Source organism: Notamacropus eugenii, chromosome X (genome assembly GCF_028372415.1).
Source record: "Notamacropus eugenii isolate mMacEug1 chromosome X, mMacEug1.pri_v2, whole genome shotgun sequence".
In the NCBI taxonomy this organism is placed as follows: domain Eukaryota; kingdom Metazoa; phylum Chordata; class Mammalia; order Diprotodontia; family Macropodidae; genus Notamacropus; species Notamacropus eugenii.
The window spans coordinates 27,308,706-27,331,726 of record NC_092879.1 but is presented as its reverse complement, the minus strand read 5'-3'; the positions used below and the strand labels follow the sequence as shown (position 1 = coordinate 27,331,726).

At 40.1% G+C, this 23,021-nt stretch overlaps 1 pseudogene; it reads right to left on the bottom strand.

Moving 5' to 3' along the window:
* LOC140516291 (ATP-dependent RNA helicase DHX15 pseudogene) overlaps positions 1–22,796 on the bottom strand; it is a 32,157-nt pseudogene extending 9,361 nt beyond the window's left edge.
* Positions 22,797–23,021: the final 225 nt, after the last annotated feature.

Below are 23,021 nucleotides of genomic sequence, written 5' to 3'. Positions count from 1 at the left end.
AATGGAGAAGATGAAATGAGTACGAGAGACATTTTGAATAGTAAATTAGCAGTTTGTAGTGGCTGATATGGGATACCAGCTACCTCATGGTGTTCTTGGAAAGGGAAGAAGGGAGGAAATATTTTGTGAACTTGGTAGAAAATATAAGGGATCACTAATAATTCTATGGGGTCTAAAAGTGGGATAGGAATTAAAAGTTCAACTCTACCACTTAACTAGCTCTGTGACCATAGTCAAACCCCTTCCCTGGGCCTCAGTTTGATCATCTGCAAAATGAGCTGATTAGATGATTTCTGGGGTTTCTTCCAGCTTTAAATACTACGATACTATGATTCTAGGGTTGTCAGCCCATCATCAGTTCAACTTTAAGAAACCATCATGAGGTTCACATGCTTTCCTGTCAGTGAGCTAGGGATGCTTTGCAGGTAATTATCTATGCAGTATAGCCATGGAGTAGGTCAGAAACTTTGACTTAAGCCTACTGGGGCTTCTCCATTGGTGAACTGACTGAAGAGCAGTTTCCATTCCTAGGTGCTCCTGGGCCTGTTGGAAGGAAGGCCTTTCCTTTGTCTGAATGGTAGGCTGGGGCCCTCCTATCTCTCTCATGTTTACATATCCTCCTCAGACACTCCAAGGCAATTGGGACTGCTGTATCATCTCATAAATGGAAAAGCTCAAATGATATATTTTATTTATTTATCACTAGCACCCTGAAGACAGGCCTGAGTCCCAAAGACTGCAGCAAATAAATAGAAAAAAATGATGAACTACTCAGTCCTCTCCCATTAAATAAGTACTTGCTCAAGGAAATTAGTGTTTGATGAACATTAGATGGAAATGATGTCTCACTGAAGATTTGCACAACTCAGTCAAGGTTATTGGATTCCAAGCTGGAAAAGATTCTAGAGATCTTATAGTCTAACCCCTTCATTTTATATGGGAGGAAACTGAGGACTAGGAAAGGAAGCAACTTGCCCAAGGTCACACATAAGATCCTAGATCTAGTGCTGAAAGGGATTTCAAAGGTCATCTAGTCGATTCCCTTCATTTCACAAAGAAGGAAACTGAGGCCCAGGGGGAGAGAAGGAGAACTTCTAAAATACTAACATTTCCCTAAATATTAATGTGCAGCCTTTATTTGACCTTCTAAATATATCACTCTCCCCTGGAGATCCTGAACAACTGGATTGCCCCTATCCTCAAAATTAGGATATGTGAATAAGAGGATTCTTTAGAATTTCCTATTTGGACACCAGTTTGTAAGTCATGTCTCTTAGTGTTCCAGTCAGTGTCATGGAGTCAGGGTGAACAAGAGGTCTACTGGTTAGGAGGGGTTGATGCTTCCCAGGAGACATGCCCCCAAGTCATATCCTTGGGAAATCATCTAGGATTCAAACAGGGCGTGCTCTTACTTCAAATCAATGGTTCTTTTCACTGTACCACAGTGGTGATTTTGGAAATTTCATCGTTCCTTTCATTTGCGGATTTCATATTTCCACGTTGGTCTTTGTCAGATAAGTGGCACCCATAGCCCAGGGTATGCCACTCGACATGCTACCCAGAGTATACAGATAGCGCTTCCCCTTCCTTTTCCCCAATAAGGACACAGCACGTGACTCAGTCCCACCAGGGTGCAAAGTTCCATCAGGCCACTGGAGAGTTTCACACCTGCCTCTGCTTGGGATGGAACCTTCCTTCCTCCATGTATATTTTCACAAGTATACCTGTCCATTCATCTGTTCAACATATATTTACAAATCTCCTACTTGATAAATGTTGAGCATTGAAGGAGATGCAACCTTTAGGTGACAGTGGCAAATATCCTATTGGTAAGCTTTTTCTTTCCTTATAATAATTCTGTAAAGTGGGCAGAACAAGAAGTATTATTCCCACTTATATTATTTACATATTTATATTATATTATTTGTATATTTATATTATATGAGGAACTAAGGCATGAGATGGAGGGTAATGTGTCTATAAAGACACTAGTAGTGCTATGGACATTATTTCCCTCTCCCCATTTTACATATTAGCAATTTAATGGAGGTTCGATGATGTGTCCTTGGTCATATGGCTAAGAAACAACTGAGTTTGACCCCCAGTTTCCTTACTCCAAATACACACTTGTCACCCTAACCACATTTCCAGGTATGCCCTGAGATGGAACACAGTATTCTTTGAGAACTTCCATTCTTTGTACTAATTTATCTTTCCAAACGCTGGATATGTTCCTATTTGAGGGTCTTGGGGACCTTTGAAAAAGCCATTCCCCCAAAGCCTCCAAGACAAGTAGTCCCTGGGGCCAGCGAGACAGTCTGAAGCCATCCATGGCAGCCCTTAGGAAGTTTCCCCACCCAGATTCAAGAGAAACAATGTAGTAGCATCTTGCTGGGCCAGCCCAGGTGCTTGGGAATGAGGAGACAAGGAATGAACTCCCAGGTGGAGCACTGACTAGCTGCTGTCTGAGCTCTCTACAGATTCCTGGGCAGCTGAGCATTTGCAGACTGCTAACCAGTCCTTTCACCATCCTTCAGTGCTCAGACATCCAGAGTTAACCCATGCATCAGCCATTATACCAATGAGAATCAATTAGTCAATCCATCAGCAAGAATTTATGAACCGTCCTCAGTGCTCCAGTCACTGTGCTAAACTCTGAAGAAAAAGTCAAAAAACAGCCCCTGCCCTTAGGGAGCTTATATTCTGATGAGAAAGTCAATATATTTTGATTCGTTACAAGCCAAGCACAGATCGGACAGAAAATAATGACAGAGGAAATTGTACTCACAGCTGGGGACCAGGAAAGATCTCCTGGAGGAGTTGATGCTTGAATTAAATCTAAAAAGAAGGCAGGAATTCTAAGACAAAGAGGTTAGGAAGGAGGGCATTTTAGGCATGGGGGATAGCCCATATGTAAAGACACAGAGATAGGAAATGGAGCATCATGTGCCATAAATAGCATGTAGACAAGTATAGCTGGACCGTAGAGAATATATGGAAGAGATTAATGTCTTAAAAAATTAGAAAGATAGGAAAGGGCCAGATAGGGAAGAGGCAGATCTGAATGACAGAGTAGTTTATATTTGGTCCCAGAGGTAATAGGGAGTCACTGACACTTAACTGAGTTGAAATATAGTATGATTGGTCAGATCTAAGCTTTAGGAAAACCACTTTTGTAGCTTAATGGAGGATGGATTGGAATGGGGAGAATTGAGACAGAGAGGCCAAGTAGGAGGTTATTGTCAGGATGAGCAATGATGAGAGCCTGAACTGTAAATGTGGGTGAGGCTATGTGATTAGAGAGAAGGGGAGATACACACAAATACATATAATACACATGTATGCCTCTCTCTCTCTCTCTGTATATATATATGTGTGTGTGTGTGTGTGTGTGTGTGTATGTGTGTGTGTGTGTGTGTGTGTGTGTGTGGAATATTAGAAAGAAATTATAGTATTTGTCAACTTATTGGATTGGAGTAGGTGAGATGGAGAGAGCATAGTCAAGGATGACATTAGGTTGTGTACCTCGATGCCTGCAGGGCATCTTCTTTACTTCTTAAGAGAAGTAAAAAAGCTGGGGGATAAGTTTGGGGGCAAAGATGATGAGTTCTATCTTGGGTCCACTGAATTTGAGATATCCCTAGAACATTCAGTTTGAAATGTCAACAGGGAGTTGGTGATGTGTGATTGGGTCTCAGGAGAGACTCAGGAGACTAGCTCAGGATGTATAGAGATCTGGGAATCATCTATATAGAGTTGATAATTGAACCCATGCAAATTCATGAGACCAACAAGTGAGAGTATAGAAAGAAAAGAGACAAAGCTTCTCTCTTGGGGACACCTACAGTTAGTGACTAGGACATGGGTGAAGATCTGAAATGAGACTGAGAGAGCTGTAGGACAGGTAAGAGAAGCACCATGAAAGCACAGAGTCATCAAAACCCAGAGAGGAGAGAGTATCCAAGAGTAGATGGTCAGCTGTGTGTGTGTGCTCATCCTTCGTTGCCAAAGAAGAACACGCCGTCAGAGAAATGGTGACATGACTTGCACTTGACTTTGTTTTGAGAGAGGGAGAGCTGTGCAGGTCACCAGTCTCACTTATCCTCCAGAGCTATCTGAATCCAGTGACCAGATACTCATCAGGATGACTGGAGATGACCCAGGATGAGGCAAGTGGGGTTAAGTGACTTGCCCAAGGTCACATAGCTAGTGAGTGTCAAGTGTCTGAGGTGAGATTTGAACTCAGGTCCTCCTGACTCCTGCACTGATGCTCTATCCACTGCACCACCTAGCTGCCCCTCAACTGTGTAATATACTGTTTGAGAAGGAAGAAAATCAAGAAGGGGCCAATAGAGTGATCAATGAAGAGCTCATTTGTACCTTTGGAGAGAGCAGTTTCAGTGAATAATGAGGTTAGACTATAAAAGGTTTTAAGAGAAGATGAGAGGAGAAAAAGTGGAGGCAATGAGTATAGAAAGCTTTTTATTTTTTTAAATTAATGAATTAATTTGTTTTCAGTTTTCAACAATCACTTCCATAAGTTTTAAATTTTCTCCCCTTCCCTATCTTCTCCCTCCCCAAGACAGCATGCAATCTTATATGGATTCTACACATACATTCTTGTTAAAACACATTTTCATATTAGTCATGTTGCATAGAAAAATTAAAACGAATGGGAGGAAGCATGAGAAAAACCAAAACAAAATAAAGCATAACACAAGAGAAAACAGTCTGCTTCATCCAGTGTTCTGATTCCATAGTTCATTCTCTGGATGTGGATGGCATTTTGCCTCAAAAGTGTATAGAAGTCTTTTTCAAGGAGGTTAGTTGAGAAGGGGAAAGAAATTTGTAGGATGGCTGTTGCCAGACTAGGTAGGATCTAGTGAGTGTTTTGTTTTTTAGGGATGGAGGAAACCTAGGTATGTTTGTATACACCAGGAAGTCCACCCACAATCTAGGAGAAATGGAAGGTTAGAGGGAGAGTAGGGATGATAATGGAAACATTCTGCTAGAGAAGATGGGGAGGGGACAAGATCAAGGCACGTGTGGAAAGGTTGGCTTTGACAAAGAGAAGGACCTCATAATCATCAGAGACTGAAGTGAAGGAGAAAATGGTGGGAGATGATATCAGGGAGATGTGAGAGGAGGAGGTAGAAAAGAGAGTTCTTGGTGAATGGTATTAATTTTTTTCAGTGAAGTATGGGAGGGGCGGGGAACGGAGCTAAGATGGCAGAGTGAAAAGAACTACTTACCTAAGCTCTTAGACAAACTCCTTCTAATACCTCTAAAAAGAGAATCTGACCAAATTTTGGAGGAACAGAGTCTAACAGGAGACAGACTATGGCAGATTCACAGACCAGGACACACTGGAAGGTCGAGGGGAAAGATCTGTTCCCCAGGGGTGGAGAAGCATACATCGCACAACACAGCATCCCTGCCATGGCTGGGCTGAGCAGGAAAGCCCTGTGGTGACCTGAGGCAGCAGCAGCACAGCAGAACTGTGGAGTGGCAGCCTAGGGTGAGAGATCAGCTGAGCCAAGTGAGTGACAGCCGCTGAGCCCCAGGTATCAGCCCTCAGATTAAATGTCTGTAAGTCACATACTTGAACTTCTGGGAGCCAAAATTGCAGAATGATCAATAAATGCTCTATCCCTCTCCCCTTTTTGACCTTGAAACAACCATAAAATATTTCCTCAGAAAAATCCTGAATCAGTGGGATGAGCAGAAGGGGCAAACAGTCTTGTAGCACCTGAGGCTAGAAAAATCACTAAAGAATATTCCTCTTACTTTGGTGGAGGAACGAAGTTGTCCCAGACAGCCAGAGCTCCAGGGGGGGTGGAGCCTCGCACTAGGACCCTGTTGTGCCTCAGAGCTCCAGGGGAAATGGGAAGACAATACAGCAGCAGGGATCACCAAGGGCTGAGCTTGCCTTTGCTCTAGCTCAGCTGAGGAGATCTTCCGTGACCACACCACCCCTCCCCCACACTTAACAAGCTAGCTCCAGGGCTAATCTGGGGAAACACAAACAGAATTCACCTGCCTTTGCTTTCTCACACTGGCCAGCTCAGCACCAAGTTCTTCAGGGTCTACCTGAAAGAACCAGAGGCCACAACGCACGAAACTTCACCATCATGAGCAAGAAGCAACGGAAGGAAAAGACCATAGAATCTTTCTATGGTGACAAGGACCAAAACACGAATACCAAAGAGGTCAGTATTGAGACTGCACTCCCATCTGAAATTTCAGAAGGGACTGTGAACTGCTCACATGCGCAAAGAGCTTTCCTGGAACAGCTGAAGAAGGAATTAGAAGAAAAACTGGCCAATGATTTTAAAAGTAAGAAAAAAGAATTCTATGAATAGAACAGCTCTTTAAAAAGGAAAATTGAACAAATGGAAAAGGAAGCACAAAACCTAACTGGAGAAAATAATTCCTTAAAAGGAATAATTGGACAGATGGAAAAGGAGATGCAAAAGTTAACTGAAGGAAACAATTTGATAAAAATTAGATTTGGGCAAGTAGAAACTAATGACTCTATGAGATGAAGCTTTGAGACATCAAGAATCAGTCAAAAATCTAAAGAATGAAAAGACAGAAGAAAATGTAAAATATCTAATTGGAGAAACAACTGACCTGGAAAATAGATCCAGGAGAGAAAATTTAAGAATTACTGGCCTACCAGAAATCCATGATGAACAAAAGAGTCTGGACATTATCTTCCAAGAAATCATCAAGGAAAACTGCCCAGAAGTGCTAGATCCAGAGGGCAAAATAGTCATCAAAAGAATCCACTGTCCACCTCCCGAAAGGGCTGCCATACTAAAAACACCAAGAAATATTGTTGCCAAATTCTAAAACTATCAAGTGAAGGAGAAAATACTACAGGCAGCCAGAAAGAAACCATTCAAAAATCGAGGAACTACAGTCAAGATCACACAAGACCTTGCAGCTTCTACATTAAAAGATTGAGGGAATTGGAATATGCTGTTCCATAGGGCAAAGGAGCTGGGTCTACAACCAAGGATCAATTACCCAGCAAAGTTCAGTATAACATTTCAGGTAAGGAGATGGACATTCAACGAAATAAAGGATTTCCAGACCTTCCTGATAAAAAAGTAAGAGCTCAATAGAAAATTTGATTTTCAAACACAAGTCTCAAGAGAGGCACAAAAAGGTAAACAGGGGAAAAGAAAACCTTGTTACTCAATTTGGGCAAACTGTTTACCTTCCTATAAGGGAAAATGATACTTGTTAATCTTGAGAATTGTACATCCATTATGAAATATAAAAGGGATATACATAGATAGAGGGAACAGGTATAAAGTAAATGATATAATGATAAAAATGTTATTTAAGCATGCAAAGGGATTATAACAGGAGATGTGAAAAGGAGGAAGCAGAAAATGGTAAATTACATCACAGGAAGAATTACAAAATTATATTATACTAGAGGGAAATAGGGGAGGGAGATGAACATTGTTTGAGAGGTACTCTCATCTGATTTGGTTCAAGGAGGGAACAACAAACTTAATTAAGTATATAAATCTAACTAGCTCTATAGGCAGTAGGAGGGGAAGGGGGAAGAAAGGGGAGGGGAAGCTAAAAGAGAGGGAAGAAGTAGTAATGATAAAGGGGAATAAAAGGGAGGGGGGCTGAAAGAAGGAGGGAAAAACTGCGGGAGGTAGTGGTCAAAAGTGAAAACTCTATTGAGGAGGGGAAGGGAGATGGGAGAACTAAAAGCATAAACACAGGGTAAAGTAAAAGGTTGGAGCAGAACATATTGTGCTTCATCTGATGTAACAAAGCAGAGGTAGAAATCCTAATCTCAGACAAAGCAAAAGCAGAAACAGATCTAATCAAAAGAGATAAGGAAGGAAACTACATCCTGCTAAAAGGCACCATAGACAATATCATTACTAAACATGTATGCTCCAAGTGGTATAGCATCCAGATTCTTAGAGGAGAGGTTGGGGGAGTTGCAGGAAGAAATTGACAGCAAAACTATACTAGTGGGGGACCTCAACCTCCCCCTCTCTGAACTTGATAAATCTAACCTTAAAATAAACAAGAAAGAAGTTAAGGAAGTGAATAAAACTTGGGACAAGGTAGATATGATAGATCTCTGGAGAAAATTGAATGAGGATAGAAAGGAATATGCCCTTTTCTCAGTGGTATATGGTACATATACAAAAATTGATCATATTCTAGGGCTTAAAAACCTCACAATCCAGTGCAGAAAGACAGAGATAGTCAATGCATCCTTCTCTGATCAAATGCAATAAAAATTATATGTGATAAAAGGCCATGGAAAAATAAACCAAAATTAATTGAAAACTAAGTAATCTAATCCTAAAGAAGAAGTGGGTTAAACAACAAATCATAGAAACAATCAAGAACTTCATTAAAGAGAATGATAATAATGAGACAACTTACCAAATCTTATGGGATACTGCAAAAGCAGCTCTTAAGGGAAGTGTTATATCTCTGAATGCCTGCAAGAATAAAATAGAGAAAGAAGAGATCAATGACTTGGGCATGCAGCTGAAAAAGCTAGAAAAAGAACAAATTGAAAATCCTGAAGTAAATACCAAATTAGAAATACAGAAAACCAAAGGAGAGATTAATAAAATTGAAATTAAAACAACTATTGAACTAATAAGTAAAACTAATAGCTGGTTTTATGAAAAAACTAATAAAATTGATAAAGCTTTGATCAATTTGATTTAAAAAAAAAGAAAGAAGGAAATGAAATTACCAGTACCAAAAATGAAAAGCATGAACTCACCTCCAAAGAGCAGAAAATTAAAATAATAATTAGAAATTACTTTGCCCAACTTTATGCCCATAAATTTGACAATCTAAATGAGATGGATGAGTATTTTAAAAAATATAAATTTCCTAGATGAACAGAAAAGGAATTTGAATACTTTAACAACCCCATCTCAGAAAAAGAAATTGAACAAGCCATCAGTGAACTCCCTAGGAAAAAATTTCCAGGGCTGGATGCATTTGCAAGTGAATTCTATCAAACACTTAAAGAACAGTTAATTCCAATACTATATAGACTATTTGAGAAAATTGGGGAAGAAGGAGTCTTCCCAAATTCTTTTTATGATACAAATATGGTTTTGATACCTAAACCAGGAAGAGACAAGACAGAGAAAAAAATTTATAGACCAGTTTCTCTAGCGAATATAGATACAAAAAATTTAAATAAGATTTTAGCAGAGAGAATACAGCATCTTATCATGAGAATAATACATTATGATCAAGTAAAATTCATACCAGGAATGCAGGGCTGGATTAATATTAGGAAACTATTAGGAAATTAGGAAAACTATTAGCATTGTTGATCATATCAGCAGCAAAACTAACAGAAACCACATGCTTATATCAATAGATGCAGCAATAGCTTATGACAAAATACAACACTCATTCCTATTAAAAACCCTGGAGAATATAGGAATAAAGGGGACTTTACATAAAATAATAAGCAGTATCTACCTAAAACCTTCAGCAAGAATTATATGCAATGGAGACAAGCTAGATGCATTTCCAATAAGATCAGGGGTGAAACAAGGATGTCCCTTATCACCACTGTTATTCAATATGGTACTAGAAAGAGATAGAAAGCATTATGAAGTGCAAGACTGATAATTTTGATTACATTAAACTGAAAAGTTTTTGCATAACCAAACCCAATGTAACCAGGATTCAGAGGGATACAGAAAACTTGGAAAGAAGTTTTGGAGCTAGTGTCTGTGATAATGGCCTCATTTCTAACATGTATAGAGAAATGAGTCAAATGTACAAAAATACAAGTCATTCCCCAATTGATAAATGGTCAAAGGGTATGAAAAGGCAGTTTTCAGAGGAAGAAATTAAAGATATCTATAGTCATATGAAAAAATGCTCTAAATCACTATTGACTAGAGAGATGCAAATCAAAACAACTCTGAGATACCACATTACAACTATCAGATTGTCAAACATGGCAGGGCAGAAAGATGATAAATGTTGGAGAGGATATGGGAGAGTTGGAACACTAATTCATTGTTGGCGGAGCTGTGAGCTCATGCAACCATTCTGGAGAGCAATTTGAAACTATGCCCAAAGGGCTACAAAAATATGCATATCCTTTGACCCAACAATACCGCTTCTAGGACTGTATCCCCAAGAGATCAGAAAAATGGAAAAGAGTCCCACATGTACAAAAATATTTATAGCAGCTCTTTGTGGTGGCCAAAAGCTGGAAATCAAGAGGATGCTCATCAATTGGGGAATGGCTGAATAAATTATGGTATATGAATGTAATGAAATACTATTGCGGCATAAGAAATAATGAACAGGAAGACTTCAGAGAGGCTTGGAAAGACTTATCTGATGCTGAGTGAAAGGAGCAGAACCAGGAGAACTTTGTGCACTGCAACGACCACAGTGTGCGAGAGGTTTTTCTGGTAGACTTGGAACTTCATTACAAGCAAGGACTTAAAAAAAATTCCCAATGGTCTTTTAAGGCAAAATGCCTTCCACATCCAGAGAAAAAACTAAGAAATTCAATCACAGAATGTAGCAAGCAAATCATTTTCTTTCGTATTACGTTTTGGTTTGTTATATGATTTCTCCCGTTCATTTTGTTTCTTCTACACAGCATGACTATAGTGAAAACGTATGTAATAAGAATGTATTAATAGAACCTATATAATATTGTATGCCGTCTCGGGTAGGGAACGGGGATGTAGGGGGTGAGAGGGGAAAAATATCTAAGTTATACGGTAACGATTGTAGAACACTGAAAATAAATAAAATTAATAAAAAAAAGAAGTATGTGGGGAGATTATCAACTAAGACAGTGGGAGAGGGGTGGTATGGGAGATGTGAGGTGAGAAGAAAGGATTTGAAACAGCCTTTGTGGTGAATAGAATAGGGAATTTATTGAGAGTGAATCATGAGATGGTTTCACCTCAGTGAGAATATAATTGAGATTGCGCAGGCTAGTTTTGTGGTGGGCCCAGTCAATCAATCAGTCAATTAATGAACATTTATTAAACGTCTAATATATGGCAAACACTGTGTTAAGTGCTAAGCCTGAAGGTTTTTGTGATTTCCTCTAGTTTTGTGAGTAAGAGTGGAGAAGGTGAATGGTAAAAATAATCCCAGGAGGGGCTTGAGAAGGTGCAAAAAACAATAGAACAAGAGAGCAAGGAAATGGAGTATGAACGATGGGGGAGAGTTGATCTGATTTGCTAAGGTGTTGGTATTAGGAAGGGAGGAGAGCCTTAGCAGAACAGGGCTGATGGCCCAGGTAAAGGAGTGAAGGGTGGAGTGGCTATAGTTCATAATAAGGACAAAGAGTAGGCTTCCATGGAGTAAGAAGAGATGGAGTGATAATAGATTGTGATCACATAAAGAAATTTCAAAAAGTTCTTAAACGTGGGAATGGAACCCTTGTGGGTGATAGCAAGTTCCAGAGTATGATGATCACTGAGTTATACATGTACATATGTGTGTGTGTGTGTGTATAAGTCCCCTAGAACCTAATGTACACTATAGTAAGACATCATAGTCATTATCAAGCTATGCTGTGAGGGTTTTAGGTTGATTAATTCATGAACATTCATGTTCTAACTGCCTACTCTATTCAGGTCCCAGTAACTGATGGCAAGGGACACAAAGATGTATCCAGTCCCCACTTTGCTGTCAAGGAGCTTTATAGTCTAATGGGAGGAGTGGGACAAGTACACACATAACTGTGATATGAGGGAAAATGAGATAAGTGTAAGGGGGAAACTAGACCAAGTTTCTTGGGACATTTGAAGAGACTTAGTTTTTTAGCTAAGTAAGGTGGGTGTAGTCAGGGAAGGCTTTCTGTTTATGGAACAGGTGACATTTGGGCTGGGCTTTGAAGCAAGAGTGGTCCTTCAGTTGGAGATGAGGCCATTCCAGGTATGGGAAAGATATAAACAAAGTCCTGGAGAAGGGAGGGACAGAAGGCATCCCCTCTCATCACTTGCTGGAAGTCCAAGTGATTCACCAAGAGGTCCACGCTATACGTTCCTCTCCAGGCTCTGTTCCTGATTTTTCAGACTTATATCTCCACCATGCCACATCACCTTCTCACCCCAGAAGATGACACAACTCCTATGGTTCCCTCTTGTGACTGGTCAGTTCCTCCTAAGGAAAGTGCTCCGGCCAACCATACTCACTCCTTCCTTCCTATCTAGGCTCCATGCCTGACTCTTCCAACTTCTTTATCCACTGTCCCCCCTTATGGGTACCTTCTCTGCCTTCCCCTCCACTCCCCTCCTCTTGCTTCCTTTTTTATGAGTAGCCTCTCCCACCTCCTGTTAGAATGTAGGTCTTTGAAGGCAGGGACTTGACTTTCTTTTGCTTGCATTTATAATCCTAGTGCTAAGTACAGTACTAGTATATAATAAGTGCTTTATAGCAGCCCATTGACTTGATTTGGAAAAGGGAGAGGACTATAAAAGGGATGAATAGAGTCAATTTCACAGCTCTTACAATTCCACAAGCCATTGGTGGTCAGGAGCTCCTGGTGTTATCCTTGGACAAGGAGTCAGAGTACATGTCCAGTTCCATGAGAAGTGCCCCCGTTCAGCAAATCAGGGCTTCCTCTGGCCCACTCCATTCTATATTTCCCTGTCTTGAAAGATGAGCACAAAACTTGGACCCCAGAAATTCATGGGGTTCCTAGCCCCTCCTCCAACCCAGGGGAAGGATGAGACAGATCTGTACTCCATTTTCAAGAGGGTGGAGACATCCTTATCACCTCTGTGACAATATTTACTATAGTTATTTTAATTGGTTATTATCAGCTACAATAAAGGACTTTTCTGTCAGCAATTTCTCTGACTAGCTAGAAGCCTTGTCCCTGGATAGTTGGAGGTGCAGTAGGTGGTTTGTCCTTCACCTGGGTCTCAATCATTTATGCAATTCACTGTCATATGCCACCCTAGCTCATGGACTTACCTATCCACGGCCAGCTGAGGATTCTAAGTTAAGTACATCTTCTCTATCCTTTTTCCTGTTCTTATGGTAGTGATTATTACAACGGGACCCCTGAAGACTCTCCAGGTTTTCCATCATAGGCACCTGATATTCCATCATGGGCCAATATCTTATGAGTCTGAATGTTGAGAATATTCCCCCTATATCTATCTGTGCTCTGGATATTGGCCTGAATTTAAAATTATCCAAATGCTGAGGGAAAAAAGCCAGACATCACCTCATTGGTGTCTCGTCAGAAGTGGTGCCAGTCGTTCTTTATTTCCAGGGAGGGATGAGTGGTGGCAATGGGACTAGGGAGGAGATGTGAACAGCAGAGTCAGAGTCTTCTTCCTCTTGTGCTCAGCTCCCCCTCTATTGGTCTGTGGATGTGAAACAAGGACCAGTGTCCTGGGATTGTCTTTATCTGATGTGGGCTTTCTGTATTACACTGCAACCACACAAAAGGTAGATGTCTTCTTTAGGGTAATAGAGACAGCTGTTGGGTTTGGTGTCAAGAAACCAGGGTTCATGTCTCTGATCTGCCCCCTTATAGCTGTGGGACCTTGGGTAAGTTATACTATTATATAGTTTCTGAGTTGGAAGGGATCTCAATGGACATCTTGTTCAAATGATACCTGAAGTAAGAAAATCCTCCATCCACCCTGAAAAATGGACATCCAGTTTCTGCTAAATAGGGAACTCACTGAGTACTGAGGCAATCCATTCCACTTTGGGATGGTTGCTATCATTAGAAAGTGTGCCCCAAATCCACCTCTGTCATGTCCCACTCGGTCTTTGTGTGCTCTGAAGGCAAGCAAAATAAGGCTGCCCTTAGACTAGATGACAGATCACAACCCTTCCACTATATGAAGACAATTATCATAGCCCCTCTACATCACCACAGACCACTAGACCACAGTTTCAGATGTAGAAGGAACCTTGGCCATCTACTTCAATGATCAGCCAAAATGCTCATAATAACATCAGACCAGTGATCACCCAGCCTTTGCCTGAAGATCCCCAAGGAGAGGGAAACCATCCCTTCCAGAGGTCATCCATTCTTTAGGAAGGTTTTTCTGACATAAAATTTAAATTTGCATTTTTTGCAACTTCTACTTCATCAGTCCTGAATCTGTCCACCAAGAGCAAGCTGAACAAGCATTATTATAAGCATTCCCAATACCTTCATACTTTCCCAACATGACATGGACTTAAGGCACTCTGTCTTCTAATATGATCTCTTCTGCATGTGCTCTAGCTTATCAATGTCCCTTTTAACCTGTAGTGTGCAGAATCAAATCCAGATGTGGTCAGGGAAGAGTGAAGGAAGACTATCATTGCCCTATTTCTGGGAACTTTGCCTCTAAGGAAGCCCAACATGGCCTTTGCTTTTTTGGCTACCATAGCACACTGCTGACTCATAGTGAACTTGCACTTCACTGAAACCCCTACATCTTTTTCAGCCAAATTTCTGACTAGGACTCCCTAATCCTCTTTTGTGAAGTTAATTTTTGAACCCAAGTGAAAGACTACATTTATTATTTTTTTTTTTTGGATTACATCTTAGTAAAACAAGTCTAATATTGTTTTAGCCTGTTAAGACTATTTGGGATCCTGTCTCTGTCATCCAGGGTACTTAGTTACCTCTCCAAAATTTGTGTTACTTGCAAAATTGATGAGCATACCATCTATACATTTATCTTAGTTACTGATTTAAATATGAAATAGCACAGGACCAAACAGATCCCTGGGGCACTCCACTGGAAATCTCCTGTCAAATGGACATTGAACCAATACCAATTAACTTTGACTCTTTAATTCAACCAATTCTATATCTACCTAATTTTACTATAATCTACTCCCACATCTCTCCATCCTTTCCACAAGAATCATTTGAAATACTTTATCCAATGCTTAGCTCAGATTTAAGTAAGCTGTAACTGGAACATTCACCTGACCTACCAGTTTAGTAATCCTCCAAAAAAAGGAAAGGAGGCTAGGATGGCGTGATTCATTCTTATTGAAGAATGTCAGCTCTTTGAAATCAGTGCTTCTATCCATATTCACTAACCATCACTTTAAGGACGCTTTCTAAAATTCACTAGGAACCAGAGTCAAGTTTGCTAGCCTAACATTTGCAGACTTGATTTTCTTCCCTTTTTTGAAAAGTGGAACAAAATTTTCCTTTCTCCAGCTCTGTTACCACTACCATTTTCCATGCTCATTCAGAAATCACAGAAAGTACATTAGTAGCCATATTGTCCATTCTTCAGTACTTGAGAATATAGTTTACTTGCACCAGGTGACTTGATTATCCCATTAGCATTTTTATTTTGTCATTTCTAGTGCCAAGGACATTCTCCTTTGCACAGAAAACAAAAACCAAAATAATAATTGAGTAGTTCTTCCTTCCTTCTGTTGTCAGTTGCTTTGTGTACCCCAAGACCCAGTCTTATCCTCTCTTTTATCCTCCTCTTCCTCCCAATATAATTTTGAAAAAAACTGCCCTATTTGTAGTCCTAAGCTCTCTAATCAACAACAGCTCATTTTAAGGGTTAGCCCTATTGACACTCTGCAAGACCATGTCACATCCTTATATTCCTTCTCTGTTACCTTCTCAGTTGCCCTTTTCCCCATCTTGTGTACATATCTTTTTTTTAGATCTACATAGGTTCATAAGTTCCCTGTGTATCCACACTGGTCTTTTCAGATCCATGTCCCACTTTCCCCATTAAAACTGTTTCCCTTTGTGTCCTCAGAATTTTAGTACTGAGGGTTTCCCATCCATCTTGAGCTGAAGTCCTCTGTAGAATTTTGGCTCTTTGGTAGTACCAATGCGTCTTCTGGACTTTTTGAAGTCTACCTTCCAAAAATCTAGGGTCGAAGTCAGACTCTGCCATGTATTTCCCTGATTTTCTATCATCAACTCAAGGAAAGAGCACCCAGTTTGCACCAAAGTTCCCATCCACAACACCAATCTCTCCCTGTTAGTGAGAACAAGATCCAATGTAATGTTTCCCCTTATTGAGTCTTCATCTTCTAAAAGCTGAAATAATCATCAAAGAACAACAAGTAATTATTAGCTGGTCTTCTTTTTGGGAAGGCAAGACAGGCAGATGCAGAGAAAGAGACAGAGAGACAAAGAGAGACAGAGACTGAGATAGAGACAGACAGAGAGAGAGAGAAAGAGAGAAAGAGAGAGAGAGTGAGAGTGTGTGTGTGTGAGAGAGAGAGAGAGAGAGAGAGAGAGAGAGAGAGAGAGAGAGAGAGAGAGAGAGAGAGAGAGAAAGCACTCCAGTGTATATCTGAATGATCTAAGTCTCCCATAACTTCTACATCGTGTCTCTGGGCCAGGTTTATGAGTTTCTCAAATTCGTCATCCAGTTCCTTTTCCTGTTCAGGTGTTCTATAGCATCCAAATTATATTGCTTCTGTTTCTGCCTCCATTGATCTTCACCTAAATGACTTCCACCATGCTTCCCCTTTCTGATTCCTGGATTTCTTCCCATAAAAATACATTGGCAAGTTACAATGTTGGTACAAGCACTAACAAATCTTCTTCTCTCCTGTTCCTTCCAAATAAGACGTACCCATCCAGAGTCCCATTCCATTGTGTATTTGACCTTACCATATCTCAGTGATACATATGAGGTCAAATTAGCTTTCTTTCATTAGGACCTCTAATTACTCTTGCTTGTTATCTAAATAGATTTCTGCCATTTGAGGATGGACATTTGAAGCTGTGGGTTTTGCCACATCCTCTCCTGTCCGACGCTGTCTATTCTGAACATTTTGGTATCTTACCTGCTGATCTTCTTTGCAACTGGTCTCTAAGGCATCTAGCTTGGTGGAGGTACAAAGCAGTTTTCTCCCTCCCCATTTTTTTTAGTTTAAGGATCAATTGAAGACAGTGGCTCTGGAAATGCTTTAGAGGAGGTTGGAGAACTTTGGAGTTAATTAGATGCATATTATTAGTAATATTATTTCTAAGAGGAAGTATAGTATAGTGGATAAGGAGATGACCTTGAAGTTAGGGCCTGAGTTCAAACCCTGACTCTAAAATATACTGGCTGTGTGACTTTTGTCAAATCATTCAACCTCTCTGTGCTTTAGGTAACTATCTAATCCTAAATGGTAGGGAAAGTCACGGTTTTAGTTACTAGTAATTAGTGCATTAGTAAAGGGAGTTTTCTCATCTCAGAGTTCCCAATACCAATGATATAACTGGTCCAGTACAAGTCCCAGCCCATTGTTCTGTAGCTCTGGTCACAGCACCTCACTAAAAAGTACCTCTCCATAGTTATCAGTATTCATTAAACTCTGTGCTAAATCTAAGACAAAATCTAAGACAGCCTCTACTCTCAAGACTCTTATTTGCTAATGGGGGAAGACGAGAACACAATGGAACCCAATAAAGTGGGACTGAGAAATATGGAGAAAAAGCCTTCCAAAGTCTCCAAAACCCATAGAAGATCATACATGTTGCCCAACCCTGGTAATCTGGCAAGAATAAGTTGCAGGGGTGAGGAATAAATGTAACAGTGGTAGACATATCTCAAAGTTATCCAGTAGAGAAGTGAAGGGGTTAGTTTTAAGAAACTTTATTACAGCAAAGTCACAAGAGAAAGGATAGTGAAGAGACTGATAAATACCAATGAAAGTTATTGAAAGAAAAAAAAAGGACCAAACAATCTAAAAAAAGAGCTTTACAAGAAACAAATAATCCACAGCAAAGGAAATAGTTTTAGAAAGCCTCTGGGAAAATTGAAAATATTAAAATGAATTATATGATGGTTAAGATATGACAGTGGAACAATTCCAGGAATCTCCAAAATGATTCAGAAGAGCAATAAAATAATTAAGTGAAGAGATCAAGAAATCAGAAGAGAAATTAGGGAATAAAGGGAAAATAAAAGGAAAAATAAGCAAGTCTAACAAGAGAGTAGGTAATTTAGAATAAATGACAAATATTCTCCACAATAGTTGATTTCATGAGAAAGAGAACTACAGAACTGGAAAGCAAAAAATCAGAGGTAAAAGAAACGGAATGAACAAAATTTTAAAAAGCAAAAAATTGGGAAGATGTGGGAGAGTGCTATGAAACATGAATACGGAAATTAGAATTGAACATGAAGAGACAATATAAGGATTATAGCTTTTCCAGAAAAACTAAACAGAAACCCCTCCACTGTACTTCAGGGAATCACAAGAGAACACTGCCCAGAAATTCTGGAAACAGATGGCAGACAACAGATCAAAGAGTACAAAGAACACCAACAGAAAGAAGTCCCAAACTTAACTCACCCAAAAACAATGTGGTGAAAATTCCTACAATACCAAATAAATCTTGCAGATTTGGGGGGTGAGTGGGTGAGTCTTTCATGAAAAAAAACAGGAGAATAAATCCAAATAATTCAGAATTATTTCTCATGTATGAGAAACCACAGGAATGGTTAAATTATTATTTTACTTCTAAAAGGTTTATTGATGCTTTTTAAAAATAAAATAATAAAACCTATTTCAAAATAAATAAAAGCTAAGTTGGTTGATGACTTCCCCCATGCATCCTCATTACTCTCTTGAGACAACTCTCTCTTTTTCTCCTCATTAATTGTTTTTCATTATGACTTCTTGAGAGCCTCCCATTCTTTCTGGTCTGGCTTCCCTTATGGAATGTTGGAACATGGAATCCTACCTATCTTTGGTTTTTGGAACGCTTTGAAACAAGATTCTCCAAAATCTAAAGTGGATATCAAGTTATGCCCAGATTTCCCCTCATCTATCACCAACTCCAAAATGGAGTGGTCAGTTTCCCCTAAGTTCCTCTAGTTTCTCCCTGTCACTTCTGTTCTAGTGACCAGTTCCTCTCTGTTAATGACAATTAGATCCAAAATAGAATTTTATTTTGTTCATACCTCTATCTTTTAAAGAAGGAAATTTTCATTAAAGCAATTGGCAAAATTATTAGCTGTTATGCTTCTGGCAAAGGAATGTGCTAGGAAATCTTTGAATAATTAAAGTCTAATTTAACTATATCATCCTCTTTCCCATATTTGTGATCTGTTTCCTGAATTCCTTATTCACTTTCTGTTCAGGTGGTCTGCATTGTATTTTGATGACAGTTTTTATTTCTGTCTACATGGATATTCACCCAAGTGTTCTCCACCATGTTTCATGCCTATGATTCCTGGATAAGGCAGTAAGTAGATAGAGTTTTGGATCTGGAGTCAAGAAGATGAGTTCAAATCTTGTCCCAGACACTTCCCAACTATGAGATCTAGCAAGTCACTTAATCTCTCAGTTGTGTCATCTGTAAAGTGCACATAATAATTGTGTCTCCCTCCCTGGATTATTGTGAGGATCAAAATTGCAATGTTCTAGCTATTATTAATTCATATGGGGCAGCTAGGTGGTGCAGTGGATATAGCACCAGTGCAAGAGTCAGGAGGATCTGAGTTCAAGTCTCACCTCAGACACTTGACACTCCCTAGCTGTGTGACCTTGGGCAAGTCACTTAACCCCAATTGCCTCATCCTGGGTCATCTCCAGTCATCCTGATGAATATCTGGTCACTGGATTCAGATGGCTCTGGAGGATAAGTGAGGCTGGTGACCTGCACAGCCCTCCCTCACTGAAAGCAAAGTCAAGTGCAAGTCATATCATCATTTCTCTGATGGCATGGTCTTCTTTGGTAAAGAAGGACGAACACACATTAATTCATACAATGAATACATATTCTTAATCTACAATGCAACCAACCCAGTATTTTTGGAATGAGGTCTACCTATCCAGTGCCACATACCAACCTTGAGTCTCATTCTGCCAAGTTTTAGTAATGTTGGTGAGATCAATCTTTTCTTATTGCATTAGGTTCTCTAGCTCATCTTGCTTGTTGCCCATTCTTTGTACATGCATGTATAGACAGCAGAGGCCACAGGTTTTAGCGCCTACTCCTTCCTAAGATTTTGTCTTCCATCAATAATTGCATGTACTGCTATTTTTCTACCTATGTGATAACTCCTCTCTATGGTATTTGTGTAAACAGTTTCTTCCCTCCATCTTTCTTTTAAGTTTATAGTCATTTTGTTCAGATTTGAATGACTCCAAAATAAATACATTCTTACCAGTCCTTGGCAGGTACACTGCAACCCTGGGCAAATTCAACATTCCTTTATATAAAACTGTGACTCCAAAATCCAAATGCTATTCCCAGCCTCCATCTTCTTAATCAGTCATTCAATACCCAATTTGCCTGCTGGCAGCAGTGATAACAACACCACCTGTGCTCCTAAAGTCTTCAGTTCCTTTCCCAAGAAGTCATAATTCCTGGCAATGCTTTCTAGCATCCTTCTAGCAGTAGGATTTGTCACTATATGCATCACCGGAGGCGGTTAGTCATCCAGTTTGACAGGTCTTAGTAGGTTTTCTGTTACATCTTGGATAGGTACCCTAGGAAGATAGTAAATTTCTCTGTTTTTATCATGCTGACTAATAGCTGTTTCAGGCTCCCAGGAAAGAGTTACCAACCACCAACACTTACCCATTTTCCTCTGTCTCTTACTGAATGGTTTCTCAATTGCCAAGATCCATGGATCTGCATCATTATTTCTTGAAGGCCAAGCCACTGCTTTCCTCTCAAAGCTATAAGGATGGTCCTCTTTAAGAAGAATTCATATCTTTTTTCTTTTTTTGCTTGTTCCCTCTTTATTTATTTAATATTTTCTTTTCCCCAGTTGCATGTAAAACAGTTTTCAACATTCACTTTTAAAATTTTGAGTTCTGAATTCTCTCCCTGTCTCCCCATCCCCTCCCACTGAGAAGCAAACAATTTGACATAGGTTTTAAAGCTGTAGTCATGCAAAAATATGTTTCTATACTAGTTATGTTACAAAAGAAAATTCAGAACAAAATAAAAGTCCAAGAAAAATAAAGTTAAAAAGGATGTTTCAATCTGCATTCATACTCCATCAGTTTTTTCTCTGGGAATGGATAGCATTTTTCATCCTTCAGAGTTGTATTGGATCATTGTATTGGTGAGTTGATCATCTCACAGTATTGTTACTATGTACAGTGTTCTCTTGGTTCTACTTATTTCACTTTGCATCCATTCATATAAGTCTTCATAGGCTCATGTCTTTTTCTTAGCCCCAAATGTTCAGCGTTTCTTCTTCTCTTACTCTTCTGGGTTATACTCTTCTCCCCCATCCCCCACCTTTTTGATACAGGCCAGGATTCCAGAATCACAGAACACAAGACTTGGAAGGGACTTTTGAAGCCATCTAGTTTAACCAATACGTGAAGGAAATCCCTGCAATAACATACTCAATAAGTAGCTGTTCAGCCTCTGCTTGAAGCCCTCCAGGGAAGGGGAACTCACCGTCTCCCAAAGCACAGTATTCCACTTGGGAACGGTTTTGTTATTAGGAAGCTTTTCCTTCCCTCAAGTCTAAATTTTCCTCTTTGCAAATTCCACTCATTGTTCCTAGTCAAACCCTCCAGGACCCAGTAGAATGAGTCTAATTTTTCTTCCACATAGAAGACCTTTAAACACTTGAACAGAGATATCATATCCCCTCCTATCCCCAAGTGTCCTCTTCTCCAGTTCCTTCAACGAATCCTTATATGTCACTGACTGGGAGACCTTCATTATCCATCTTGTCCTCCTCCAGACACTCTCTAAAACTGTAGTGCCCAGAACTAATCCAATACTCCAGGTAGGGTAGAGGACAGAAGGAGGATTATCTCTTTAGTCCTGGAAGCACTGGCTCTCTTAATGTAGCCCAAGATCACAGTAGCGTTTTGCCTGCCATGTAATAATGCTGAGTCAATATGAGTCCCCGGTTCACTAAAACATTGAGATATTTTTCGGAAAAATTTCTACTTGACCATAAAGATAATATTTTGGGCTAAAATATAAGACATGAGTTTGATCCCTATTGAATTTCATTCTGTTGGATTCAGCCCAACGTTCTATTCTGTCAAGTTCTTTGGGATTCTGACTGGGCTGGACATCTCAACTTCGTTTCTTCTGAAAATCTGATGAGTATGGCAATTATGCTTTTTTCCAAGTCACTGATAACACTAGCAACCAACCCAAAGGCAAACGTAGATAGCTACGTCCCTAGACTTCTTTTCTTCCTCTTCAGAATACTTTTATTCATTATTTTTCATTTTTTTTTTGTGAAGTTTGGATTCAGTCAAAGGACTGCACTTGAGGACCTAGTGGGCCACGTGTGGCCTTGAGGCTTCCAATTCCCCACCCCTCAAACTTCAATGACTTCTCTTATGTAATTCCTCATTGGTCAATTCACAAGTCTCTGTGTATCCGTCTTCCCACAGCCCCTGAAATTGTACCAGAGTTGATCCCAATGAGGATGACACACCAAATACAAAAGTATTGAAAGTCAACTACAAACTTCTTCAGCCAAAATATGTGGAAGGCACAACGTAAAGCAACCTAGTCTCATAGTAGCAGCACCCAAGGGAGGAGAGTCCCTAATTCTTAATAGGATAGCAACCTAGAGCAGCATATGTCGCACCTAGGAAGCAACAGAATGGCCCCTAAGATTCAAGTGACTCCCTCCCCTTCAACTTTTTTGAAGTATAAAAAATTATGAAACCATAAAAAATATGCCTGGGCCACTCCAGCAAACTTGCCCAACACACATGCATGGGCCTCCATGCATATGCACCCATGCATGGGCACCCACGCAACACATGTGCATGGGCCCCCATGCATATGCACCCATGCATGGGCACTCACGTAACACATGTGCATGGGCACCCATGCATGCGCATGGACACTCATGCATATGCGCCTGTGCATGGGCACCCATGCATGGGCACTCGCGCAACACATGCGCGTGGGCACCCATGCATATGCACCCATGCATGGGCGCTCGCGCAACACATGTGCATGGGCACCCATGCATGCACACCCGTGCATGGGTACCCACGCATGGCCGCTTTACGCAACACATGTGCATGGGCACCCATGCATGCGCATGGACACT